Source organism: Cornus florida, unplaced genomic scaffold, assembly GCF_030987335.1.
Source record: "Cornus florida cultivar Cherokee Brave unplaced genomic scaffold, ASM3098733v1 CherokeeBrave_3.0.0_Hap2_Chr04, whole genome shotgun sequence".
Lineage (NCBI taxonomy): Eukaryota > Viridiplantae > Streptophyta > Magnoliopsida > Cornales > Cornaceae > Cornus > Cornus florida.
The window spans coordinates 29,448,644-29,460,323 of record NW_026775574.1 but is presented as its reverse complement, the minus strand read 5'-3'; the positions used below and the strand labels follow the sequence as shown (position 1 = coordinate 29,460,323).

The 11,680-nt window shown below is 35.7% G+C and overlaps 1 pseudogene; it reads left to right on the top strand.

Moving 5' to 3' along the window:
- The first annotated feature begins 10,040 nt into the window (after positions 1 to 10,040).
- LOC132305913 (small nucleolar RNA R71) lies at positions 10,041 to 10,139 on the top strand (annotated as a pseudogene).
- The last annotated feature ends 1,541 nt before the right edge of the window (positions 10,140 to 11,680 follow it).

Below are 11,680 nucleotides of genomic sequence, written 5' to 3'. Positions count from 1 at the left end.
TAGATTTGTCATACTGTAGTGTTTGTATCGTGTCGCACCGACCTGTGTTCCGTGTCCATTTCCATGCTTTATAGCCTATCAATAAATCTTTTGCAAGAACAAATTAGAATTACCAGATTCAATGTTACAAGTTTTTACCAAATCTCTATAAACAATACAACTTCTGTTACATATCTGATCAAATCTCTATAAACAATGTAAATTTTCAAGCAAATTAAAAATCCAATTTAAGATATTCAAAGAATGATATTGCTAGAAACTTCCCTCTCTCATACGATGAAATAAGTAGAACATTTAACCATGAACCAAAACTACGATATTGACCTATTGTACATACTGAAACTAGATACATGTTAATATTTAGACATCAACTTAGATTTTGTGAGAGTCAGTTCTTGATGATATTGAACTTACATGACAAATATTTGGAATCATTAGGCACGGAAAAGCACAGTGGATCTTCAGAAAGAGAATGGTCTTGGCACCTAGTTTAAAATCCATTTGACACTTTAGGTGTGACGGGAAGCTCAGTTGTTGCACTTGTAGGTATAGATTAATCTTTTCCCTAACCACAAGTGCTCTAATAAATAATAAATATTTTGACTATAAGTATTTTTTTTTTTTTTCTCAATATTGACCTATAGCAGGATTTGAACTCTGAAATTCCTTTTTGGGATGAGAGGTCATACCATTTGGACTAATGCCCATTGGTGTTTCGACTACAAAGATTACTGAATAGTAAAAATGGAGACTTTTTTCAGCAGAAACAAACATTATACAAAAATTAAGAAGCTTGTCATTGTCAATCCATGAACTCAATATGCCCAAAAATTAAAGATATAAATATAAGAAAATACACTTGTGCCAATTTAATAACCAATTCGTTACCGCAGAGCCTCTTGAAGTGCTCCTTCAACAGCCTCTTGGAATCATACTCTCTGATCTTCCCACGTGCCATTTCTTCTTTACCTGTTTTCACAAAACCATGATCTTTAAAATTTGATCTCAAATCTACAATCCCAGATCACAAGCATCAAAGAAAATTTCATAAAATTAGAAAAAATCTAAATTAAATTCAACAAAAACACAAGGTTACATTTTTAAACTCAACAATTGAAACAAAATCTAATGATCGTCTTAGAAGAAAAGCACTGTACAGTAAATCGCACCACCACAGATCTACTGTAAATTAATGAAAAAAATAGAGATATGTTGAGATCATAGCTTGGAATTATATGGGAAAAAGGAAAATGAAATTAAATGTCGTTGATTTAAAGGTAAACGAGGCTTTAGAGAGATTCAGAGAGAGAGAGATTGAACAACCGCTGAAATTTTTCATGCTTAGCTGGGTCTATTTATAGTTGAAAATTTTGCATTTTTATTAGGGGTGGCAAAATTCGACACGACCCGCCAACACGACACGTACACGACACGAGTTAAATGGGTAATGGGTTTACTATAAACGGGTTCGTGTCGTAAACGGGTTGACACGATTAACCCATTAAGTTAAACGTGTCGTATTCGGGTTTTATGACTCAACCCGTTTAACCCGTTTTGACCCGTTTAATTAAATGTGTCACCCGTGAACCCGTATAACCCGTATAACCTGTTTTGACATGATAAGGGACATTTTGGTCATTGCATAGTATACATAACTCATAAGAAACCCTATCACTATACGCCCTTAGCCCCTTAGTCATTAGATTCACTATGCAGATTGCAGCGGCGGATTTTTCTTTCTCTTCTCTTCAGTCTCTCTCTCCTCTTTTCTCTTCAGAGTTCAGACAAAAGACAACTCCCTTTCTCTCTCAAATCCTCCATTCTTCTACAACTCAGTGAACTCACGTGGATGTAGCCGGGGATACAGGACTGTACAACGATGTCGCTAGTGGTCAAGATGATGGTGCATGGGGTTGTAACCTTTTTGAGAGTGTCTCTTTCATCACTCTGAAAAACAAGTTTTGTTGCTGAGAGTGCAGCTTCAGGCCTCATTCTGTTCAAGCACTTTTCGAATTTCTATAGAGAGAGAGGATCGCTTGCATCAACAACCAGAGAAGCAAAGTGTGAAGCCTAATTGTTGAAATTGAACTCTACATTTGACAAGATTTGCTCAATATCTGATTTTTCGAACCCTCCTTCATAGTCTTCCGAATTTATGTACCTTTATGTAAAATCAATAAAATTAGTTAGGATCTTGTTTGGATGTACATACTCATATATCTGAATCATTCACATGGCATATTAATAAAATTTACCAATTTAAAAAAGAAAAAGAAAAGGAAAATGATGTTAAATGGATAAACGGGTTAAACGGTTAAACAGGTCGTTTCTGGTGTGTCTTAACACGACTCGTTTATTAAACGGGTTACACGTGTCGTGTCATGTCATCTGTTTAATAAACGAGTCGTGTTCGGGTTTAGGATGTGTGACACGTTTATTAATCGTGTCGTGTTCGGGTTGATGATGCGACCCGAGCGTGTGCACAAAATAATGCACAACACTTTGGTTTTGGAAATGGTATCAAGCGGGCATCATAGTTTACATTTGTAAACCGCTAGACACTTATACTATGTAGTATGAAGTGAGAAGGGATCGAACCCAAGGGATTGAACACGTGTTGGGACTAAACTTGATTTTAATGCTAATTAGATTGTAAAAGAGAGAAGAGAAAGAGTGTGAGAGAAAAATATTTTGGTGGAGTGATTAAACTAAAATTCAATTAAAAGCATGAAAATAGAAATGACATTAAACTAAGAATTAAAGAGATAGGAAGAGAGTCTTAGGGTTAGGATTCACCACTAAGCCCATGCAATTAACCATATGCTTTCAATTAATGGGGAATTTATTAGTGTAATTATAGATGTGGTCACATTATCATCACAAATCACAATTGTAAGCATAGATTATCAACATCAAGAATGAATTGTCTACCTAATGACAATTAAACTAAAGTGTAAAACCCATTCAAGACTACGTCATAACCCACCATACACATTCACAAATGTATCCAATAAGAGCACACATCAATCAAGAAGATAATACTAATTGTAATTAGAAGCATGGATTAAAATAATCAAGCACAGATTGCCTACTTTACTACAATTAACTAATGACAAATAAGCTAATTTGTAAAACAATCTATCATGATTAAGCCTTTATCCATCAAATTAATTGACAATTGTATCAATTAAGTCTCATGCTATGGCCATCACTAAATACAACTAAAAGAAGTATCTAGTGTAGAGTATAATTCTAAATCAATCACACCTAGACATGCAATTTTCATATAGAATCAATGGAAGAATTAAATTCTAATCATCTAATGAAGAATAAAATCCCTAATTAATCATACATAGACATACAATCAATTGGAGATTTCAATGGAAGAATTTATCAATACAAACCCTAATTTATCAAATCAAGCATGTATATATTAAGAAATCGCAAGGCCATACAATTTAATTACAACATAATAATTCCCCAAGAAAAGAAATACAAAGGTTAGGGTTACATGAACTTAGGGCTCATCCAAGCCCTAAGTGAAGAACTAGCTCATGGAGGAGATGATCATGGTGTCAACAAGTTCTATCTCCATCTTTTGGCCCTTCTTCTTCTTCCTTCCACTGTAGACAAAGCCTCTGTAAAAAATATTCTTGAAACCCTCGCTTTTTTTTTTCCTTTCGTTTTCTTCCAGAGAGAACAATATCACGATACAGATTAAAAAAAAATCAAAACTTAATTCCCCAAATAATAAATCACTAAACTAATAAATACTAACCCTAAAAACAATGGGCCTCACTGGGCTTAAGTAATAAACCTATTAAAGCCCACTAGGTTACAAAATAAGCCCAAACATTAAAATAAATATATGCAATGTTGCCAAGTCCTGAGGGATTGATCCCCCACCCTAGGGGATCGATCCCCCAGAGTTGGAAAATTCCTTTAAGCCTTATTCAGCTCCATTTTTGCCCCGGGTTATTTGGTTTGCTTCTCCATCTTTGGGAACATCATCAAAGGCCCGAGATTGACCGTTTTGTGCCATTTTCTGAAAATATTTGCTTAACTCCAAAAAGGCTTAATTGGACCGTTCTTAGCTCATTTTAACTTTATTGCCCTGAAATACACATAAACATAAATTAGGACTAAAACATAAACTTAAGATAGATGCAAAGACTGAAATACCCTAGCTTAGGTGCTGAAATGTGCAACATTTAAGCACTTATCACACCCCCAAACTTAGATATTGCTAGTCCCTAGCAATGAACTACAACATGGAAATGAAACAAACATATATACAACTATGAACTAATTAAGCAAATAAAGATAACACCATTTTCGTAGAGATCACGGTTGCATTTAGCATATGCAACAAGCCTTTTAAACCCCTAGGTTACCCCTAGTGGACGAGTGAAGTCTCGTGAGGGTTTCCAGAAATGGTACCCACAAACATCAAAAGCTCTTTCTTACTTGAGAAGCAACGACACATACTAAACAAGTGTTGAAAGTAGACTACCTCAAGTATGCAAATTCTGCCATTTCTAAGCTATTCTCAACATTTCAACATCATGTAAGCAAAAATGGTCCTCCACACATCAGCAATTAATCATGCAAATTAAATCAATTCTATCATTCTTTTTGAGTGAACCAGCATCAAAATGTGTTGCTATCCTAGCAAATCAAAGTAATGGCGTAGCCTTACCCTCAAACTAGCATACAGATATAGTACCAGACATCAAGACATTGAATGAACCTTGTTATTCAATCAAACATTTTTTTTTTTTTATTGATTTCATTTTTATTATTTTTATTTTTTATTTTTTTATGTATGACCATGTGCAATGTCCAAGTTCCTTAAGCTCTCTAATCACCCCATGTAACAAGCGTTGAGCCAACGACTCCCAAACCAGATGGTCTTAGGGCGTTAAGTGTAAAGACACTCCTAAGGGCGTAATGACTCGGAATGGCTAGGCTACGAACTCAAACTAATCATACATCTTACATTCTTTCCTTGTCTTCCTTTTTAATCAGTTGACATGTTGAAAGAATACAGTTTTTTTTTTTTTTTTTTTTTTTTTTTTTTTTTTTTTTTTAAACTTTGGTAAGTGCTTTTATTTCTTTTCTGTAAGGTCATTTTATCAAGAATGAAAGCTTTCAAAACATACTAGCTCAATTGGAACAAACCAAAACAATAATCAACTAAGCATGTACCCCACAAATTGAATGCTAGTGTGCGCAAGTGTAAATGTAGAATTCTAGAATCAACTCTCAAAGCATTTTCAACCAACAAGATGATTTGTACCACAAAAGCAAACATGATGTTCAAAATTAAAATTTACCCCTAAATGGCATCCTAGAGCATACAAGAAGTATTAGACTCTAACAACTTGTTTTTTAAAGGCACTATGCTTCAAAAGTTCGAAATCATTGCCAAACACATCTCAAATCTCATCATGCATTTAAAGCTTAACTTAAAATAGAGTGAAGCATGATGACCTTACCCCCAAACTTAAACTGTACATTGTCCTCAATGTGCAATGGGAACAATGTAAAATGATGAAAAGAGTATACCGTGATGGCAACGATTATGAAGTCCAGCAGTGATCCAGTAGGAAAGATGTCTCCCCCAAACTTGGATGCAAAAACCTAGTTGTATAACCATACTAGCAAACTCACATCAAATAGCATATGGGATAAGCAATACCTACAGTCCAAAACAATATATAACATGCTGCAAAGAGATATGAGATGAAACCCTAGATAAAAGATGAAACATGTATAACCAAGCATAAGGGCATATTAGTAACATATTTTTGATGTTTGATTTTTTTTTTTTTTTTTTTTAAAAAAAATCAAAGAAAAAGATTATGTGTACACAACCTACAAAAGAAATAAAAAATAAAATGGGCTAAGATTAACGTCTCTAGCGAGACGGATTGGGACTTTTGATTTTTTTTATTTTTTATTTTTTATTATTTATGTTTTTTTTATTTTTTATTTTTTGTATTTATTTTAAAAGAAAGAAAGAAATAAATAAAAACCTTATTACAAAATCTACTGAATTGATTCTTTTTTTTTTTTCATTTTTTTTTTTTTTAAACTGTAAAATCTGCAAATCAACCAACAAAATTCAACAAACAAACTTCCCCAAAATTTTTTTTCTTTTTTTTTTTTATTTTTTAATGCAACTTTTTTTTTTTTTTTTTTTTTTTTTATGTGTGTATATATATATATATATATATATTTTTTTTTTTTTTTCTTTTCTTTTCTTTCCTTTTTTCTTCTTCTTCTTCTTTTTGTTTTTTTTTTAAATTAACATCACAAGCTTGCCGGAGAAGACAACCGGCAGAACTGGGTAAACCCAGTCCAAGAATCGCCGGCGAGACCCAGCAGCGACGACGGAGAACTGCGAAGCGGTAATCGACGACGAACCCAGCCGCGACGCCGTATGATGAACCAACCGCCGGAATCGCTGGGGAAAACGACGAGTCACAAGCTCGCCGGAGAGGGCCAATCCGGAATCGGACTGATTCAAGCACGGCCGGAAGAAAACGGACAGCCGCGACGCCGACGAATTAAACAAGAACCAGGAAATGGCAAACGGCGTCGGAAAGACGAACCCAGATGCAACGCAGGAAAGCAACGAACAACCGCGTCATCGGATGACGAAACAGATCACCGGAAAGATGAACCCAGCTGCGAATCCGCTGCTGGGTCTCGCCGGCATATGAAATAGCCGTGACCCAGATCTGACGGCGGAAAATAAAGGCCGAAACAGCCTTGATCGCTGGAGAACACCAGCCTAAATCGCTGGAAAAACTCAGCCTCGACGCCAGAGAAGAACTATGAACAGCCAAGAGAAGAGAAGAGCGAACCGTGAGGGTTGGACAATGAAATTGGGTTTAGAGATTTTTGGGGGAAGAAGCAGAATTTCAAGCAACAGAGAGAAATGTATTCGTGGCTTCAAGGGCTAAGGTGCGATCGATCTGCTTTGATGGGGGATCGACAATTTTAGGCAAAAAATGTCCCCTTCACTGTTTAATAAGGAGGGAGAAACATAAGTAAAATGGGATCGATCCATTTGGACGGGGGATCAATCCACTTGGCCTATTTTTTTGTTGCTCTCTGCCAATAAAATGGGATCGATCTCCTACCCATTTTGGGGATCGATCTTCCTTTTTTTTCTTTTTTTTTTTTTTAAATTTTTTTTTTTTTTAAGCAAAACTAAAAATACTATATACACTAATATAGATAAAATAAAATAAAATAAATAATAATAAATAAAATTACAAAGCAACCTATATGAACTAGTACTATTCTTTTTATTATTTTTTTTTTTTTAATTTAAGCAAAACTAAAAAGAAAAATATATATACTAAAATGAAATATATATAAAAATAAAATCAAAAGAAAATAATACTACTAAAAATTATAATAAAATCAAATACTAACCTAAACTACTCATCACAACATTTTTTATTTTATTTTGTTATTTATTTATTTATTTATTTTTTTGAATTTAAAAATGTATAAATGTACAAACAGAAAATAAAATAAAATAAAAATAAAATGCAATTTTTTTTTTTTTTTTTTTTTTTTCAAATCAACAAAAAACTAGTGTTTAACGTCTCTAGCAAGACGTTGGGGTGACTCACTAGTCGAAAGAATCAAAAACCGGATATGAGACATCCTTATTGATCCGTTTATCTATTTTCCCCAATGGATCCGCTCTCACAACAACAAATTCATCTCTCAAAAGAATGATTTGGAAAGAAATGGCGAAAGATGCAATTTGTTTCCTCTCATCCACGGTTTTGAAAATAAAGTCCATAATGAGCGGCCTTGCACTTGGCAAGGTAATGTCTTTCAAAGGCTCGGTTAGATTATTAAGAAACTCAATCTCTTCATCATTTTTGTCAACTTCCACATTGATCACTTTCTCCTCCTTCACTAAGGTCGCCTCAATGACTTCATGCTCAATATTATAAGGAATGTCCTCATAAATTGGATTGGCCATTGGCGTACTTACCACTTCTTCCTCTTCTTGATAAGAAAGAGTACTTGCGATTGAAGGGAGAGGTTCTTTTGAGTTTTTCCATAGCGGGAAGTCTAAGATGGCTACGGAATCCATTAGAGAATTCACTTCATATATGGAGCTTTCAATGTCAAATGCGTCCATGTTGAAGTGAGAGAGGCATGCCTCAAGAGGATCTTCAGAAGGAATGGAAGGAATGACTTCTTCAACAATTTCATCCAAGATATTCACCATGAAACACTCGCCTTCATTGATAGGATGTTGGCTCGTGTTAAACACATTAAGCTTAACCATCATATTGCCAAAAGAGATGTCCATAATGCCGGACCTACAATTGATTGTCGCATTAGCGGTGGCAAGAAATGGTCTTCCTAAAATGATGGGAATGTAAGTGGTAGGATTGGGAATCGGCTCAGTGTCAAGCACAACAAAATCAACCGGGAAATAGAATTTGTCTACTTTGATGAGGATGTCCTCAACAATTCCCCTTGGTTGTTTTGTAGACCTATCGGCGAGTTGAATAACTACCGAAGTTGGCTTAAGATTTCCCAAACCTAATTGAAGATACATGGAGTAAGGAATAACGTTAACACTAGCCCCTAAGTCAAGAAGTGCCCTTTTTACCTCATGGTTCCCTATGGTACAAGAGATGGTTGGAGCGCCAGGGTCTTTGAACTTAGGTGGGGTGCTAAGCTTAATGATAGAGCTTACTTGCTCCGTGAGAAGTACTTTCTTTGGGCTTGGTCCCTTGTTCTTCCTCTTTTGAGTACATAAGTCCTTCAAGAACTTGGCATATGGTGGAATTTGTTGAATAGCATTAAGAAGAGGAAGGTTGATTTTAACTTGTTTAAAAACTTCCATCATGTCATGGATTTTTCCTTCTTGCCTCGAAAATGGAGTAGAATTTAAAGCTTGAGGAAATGGAGCTTTTGGCTCATAAGGCTTCTCTACATGGGAGGAAGATGATGATGATGGAATTGGCTCCTTAATGTGACCATTTGACTCTAGTGAAGTAGGAATGGAATTGGGAATTGTAAACGAGCTAACACTTGGTTGCATTGGAACACTTATTTCACTAGGTCTCTCAACTTTATTATCAATTTTTCTTCCACTCCTCAAGGTGGAAATGGAGTATGCCTTTCGGTTAATCTTAGGTTGAATAGGCCCTTTCTCTTTTATTGATTTAGCCATTTGCCCAATTTGGGCTTCAAGTTTTGCAATTGATTGAGAATGTGAATGAAACACTTGATTTTCCTTTTGAAGATCACCCAAAGCTTCTAAAACCTTATCCTCAAAAGTGGGATTCCTAGGAGGCTCTTGAGGTGGATGAGAATAAGATTGATGATTTGAAGAATGAGAATTAGAGAATTGATTCACATTTGGAAGAGGATAAGATGGAGAGTAGTATGCTTGAGAATTTGCATTTCGGAGGTGGGGAGGCACATACTTTTCTTGGAAATTTTTATGAATAGGAGGAATGATACCTCCTCCTTGATTTCTCCAAGAAAAGTTAGGATCACTCCATCCAGAATTGTAGGAGTTAGAATTTGGATTACTTCCCGGATGAATGAAAACAGCATTGACTTGTTCTTGATACTCACTCGGAAAAACTTGTCCAAGAGGACAATTGAAAGTATTGTGAGTATAACTAGAGCAAGTCATGCACATCACATTTTGAGAATGGAAAGAGTTGGATGATTGAATTGCCGAGTTTTGGCTCAAAAGAAATTTATCAAACCTTTGAGTAAGATTTTTGACTTCGGCGGCAATTTCCATGGAACTTTCCACTTGAGAAAGACTGGAGGTTTTCTTCCCTCCTTCATTCAAGTTTTGGCCAAATCGGGACGATGAAGAACGATGTATTGAATTTTCGCTCATGCGATCAAAAAGATGCCACACATCATCTTCATTTTTGTCCAAATAGGCTCCTCCACATGAAGCATCAACCATACCTTTTTGGGTATCGGATAAGCTTTCATAGAAGCAGCGAACTAACTGCCACTTTGGAATGTCGTGATGTGGACACTTCCGTAGCAAATCGTTCAAACGCTCCCATGCTTCATGTAAAGGTTCTCCCTCATTTTGGGAGAATTCACGGATAGAAGCTCTCATAGCATCGGTTCTACTTGTAGGGTAAAATTTTTTTAGGAATTCATATTGTAGTTGAGCCCAAGATGTGATTGAATTTGCCCTCAAGTTATTGAACCAATATTTAGCCTTTTCCCGAAGAGTGAAAGGGAAAAGCTTCATTTTTAAGACTTCTTCCGGAAGGTCCGTGATTTTCATGGTTGAACAAACTTCCAAAAACTCATCCAAATGTTTATATGGTTCTTCATGGTTTACCCCATAGAAAATGGGGCACATTTGGATGGTTGCGGGCTTAATTTCGTAATGGGTTGCCCGAAAGTTTGGCAACCGGATGCATGTTAATGCATTGTATACATTGGGAGTGTAGTGATCCCGAAGAGATAATTGATGATTGGGGGGATACACTACATGATCTTGAAGATGGATTGGCATTATTGGAGGTTGTTGCACTTGATTAGGTTGTGGCAACACATTAGGATGGGGAATTCTCAAGGGTGGATGCCCATTAAGAGGGTAATACTCACCTAGATTATCCATATTCCCTAGATATTAAAATTGGTTTTCTATTAAGTGTGAGATAATCAAGAATGGGAAGAATTCTCCCAGAACTACCTCCTAACACCGAATGGATGATTCAAGATTAGACCACAACAACTTCACAACAAACCACAACAAAAATCAACAACAATTCACCACCTCCACATACGATGTTCCCATACTCCCATGTTCTATCAATGCACAAAATTAAATTGCCTCCACACGGGCCGATGCTTTCTATCAAGAAAGTAGTAGCCTCCTTTTGGGCTTATGCTTGGACAAGAATTTAAACAATGTGATAGCCTCGACAAGGGCTATCTCGCAAGCATACAGAGAATTGAACAATTATAATAAAAGAAATTCAAGGAAGCTTACAAAAGTCCCTAGCAACAATGTTACAAAGGTGCTAAAATCCAATGCTTGCTCCTTTTCTTTTCAAGTACCTAATTGAACAAGGGGGATTAGTAAGAAAATAGTAATTTTAAGAAAACAATTAAATTAGCCCTAATGCCTAATTTAATTCCAACTAAACCGTCAATCCCCGGCAACGGCGCCAAAATTATGATGCGACCCGAGCGTGTGCACAAAATAATGCACAACACTTTGGTTTTGGAAATGGTATCAAGCGGGCATCATAGTTTACATTTGTAAACCGCTAGACACTTATACTATGTAGTATGAAGTGAGAAGGGATCGAACTCAAGGGATTGAACACGTGTTGGGACTAAACTTGATTTTAATGCTAATTAGATTGTAAAAAAGAGAAGAGAAAGAGTGTGAGAGAAAAATATTTTGGTGGAGTGATTAAACTAAAATTCAATTAAAAGCATGAAAATAGAAATGACATTAAACTAAGAATTAAAGAGATAGGAAGAGAGTCTTAGGGTTAGGATTCACCACTAAGCCCATGCAATTAACCATATGCTTTCAATTAATGGGGAATTTATTAGTGTAATTATAGATGTGGTCACATTATCATCACAAATCACAATTGTAAGCATAGATTATCAACATCAAGAATGA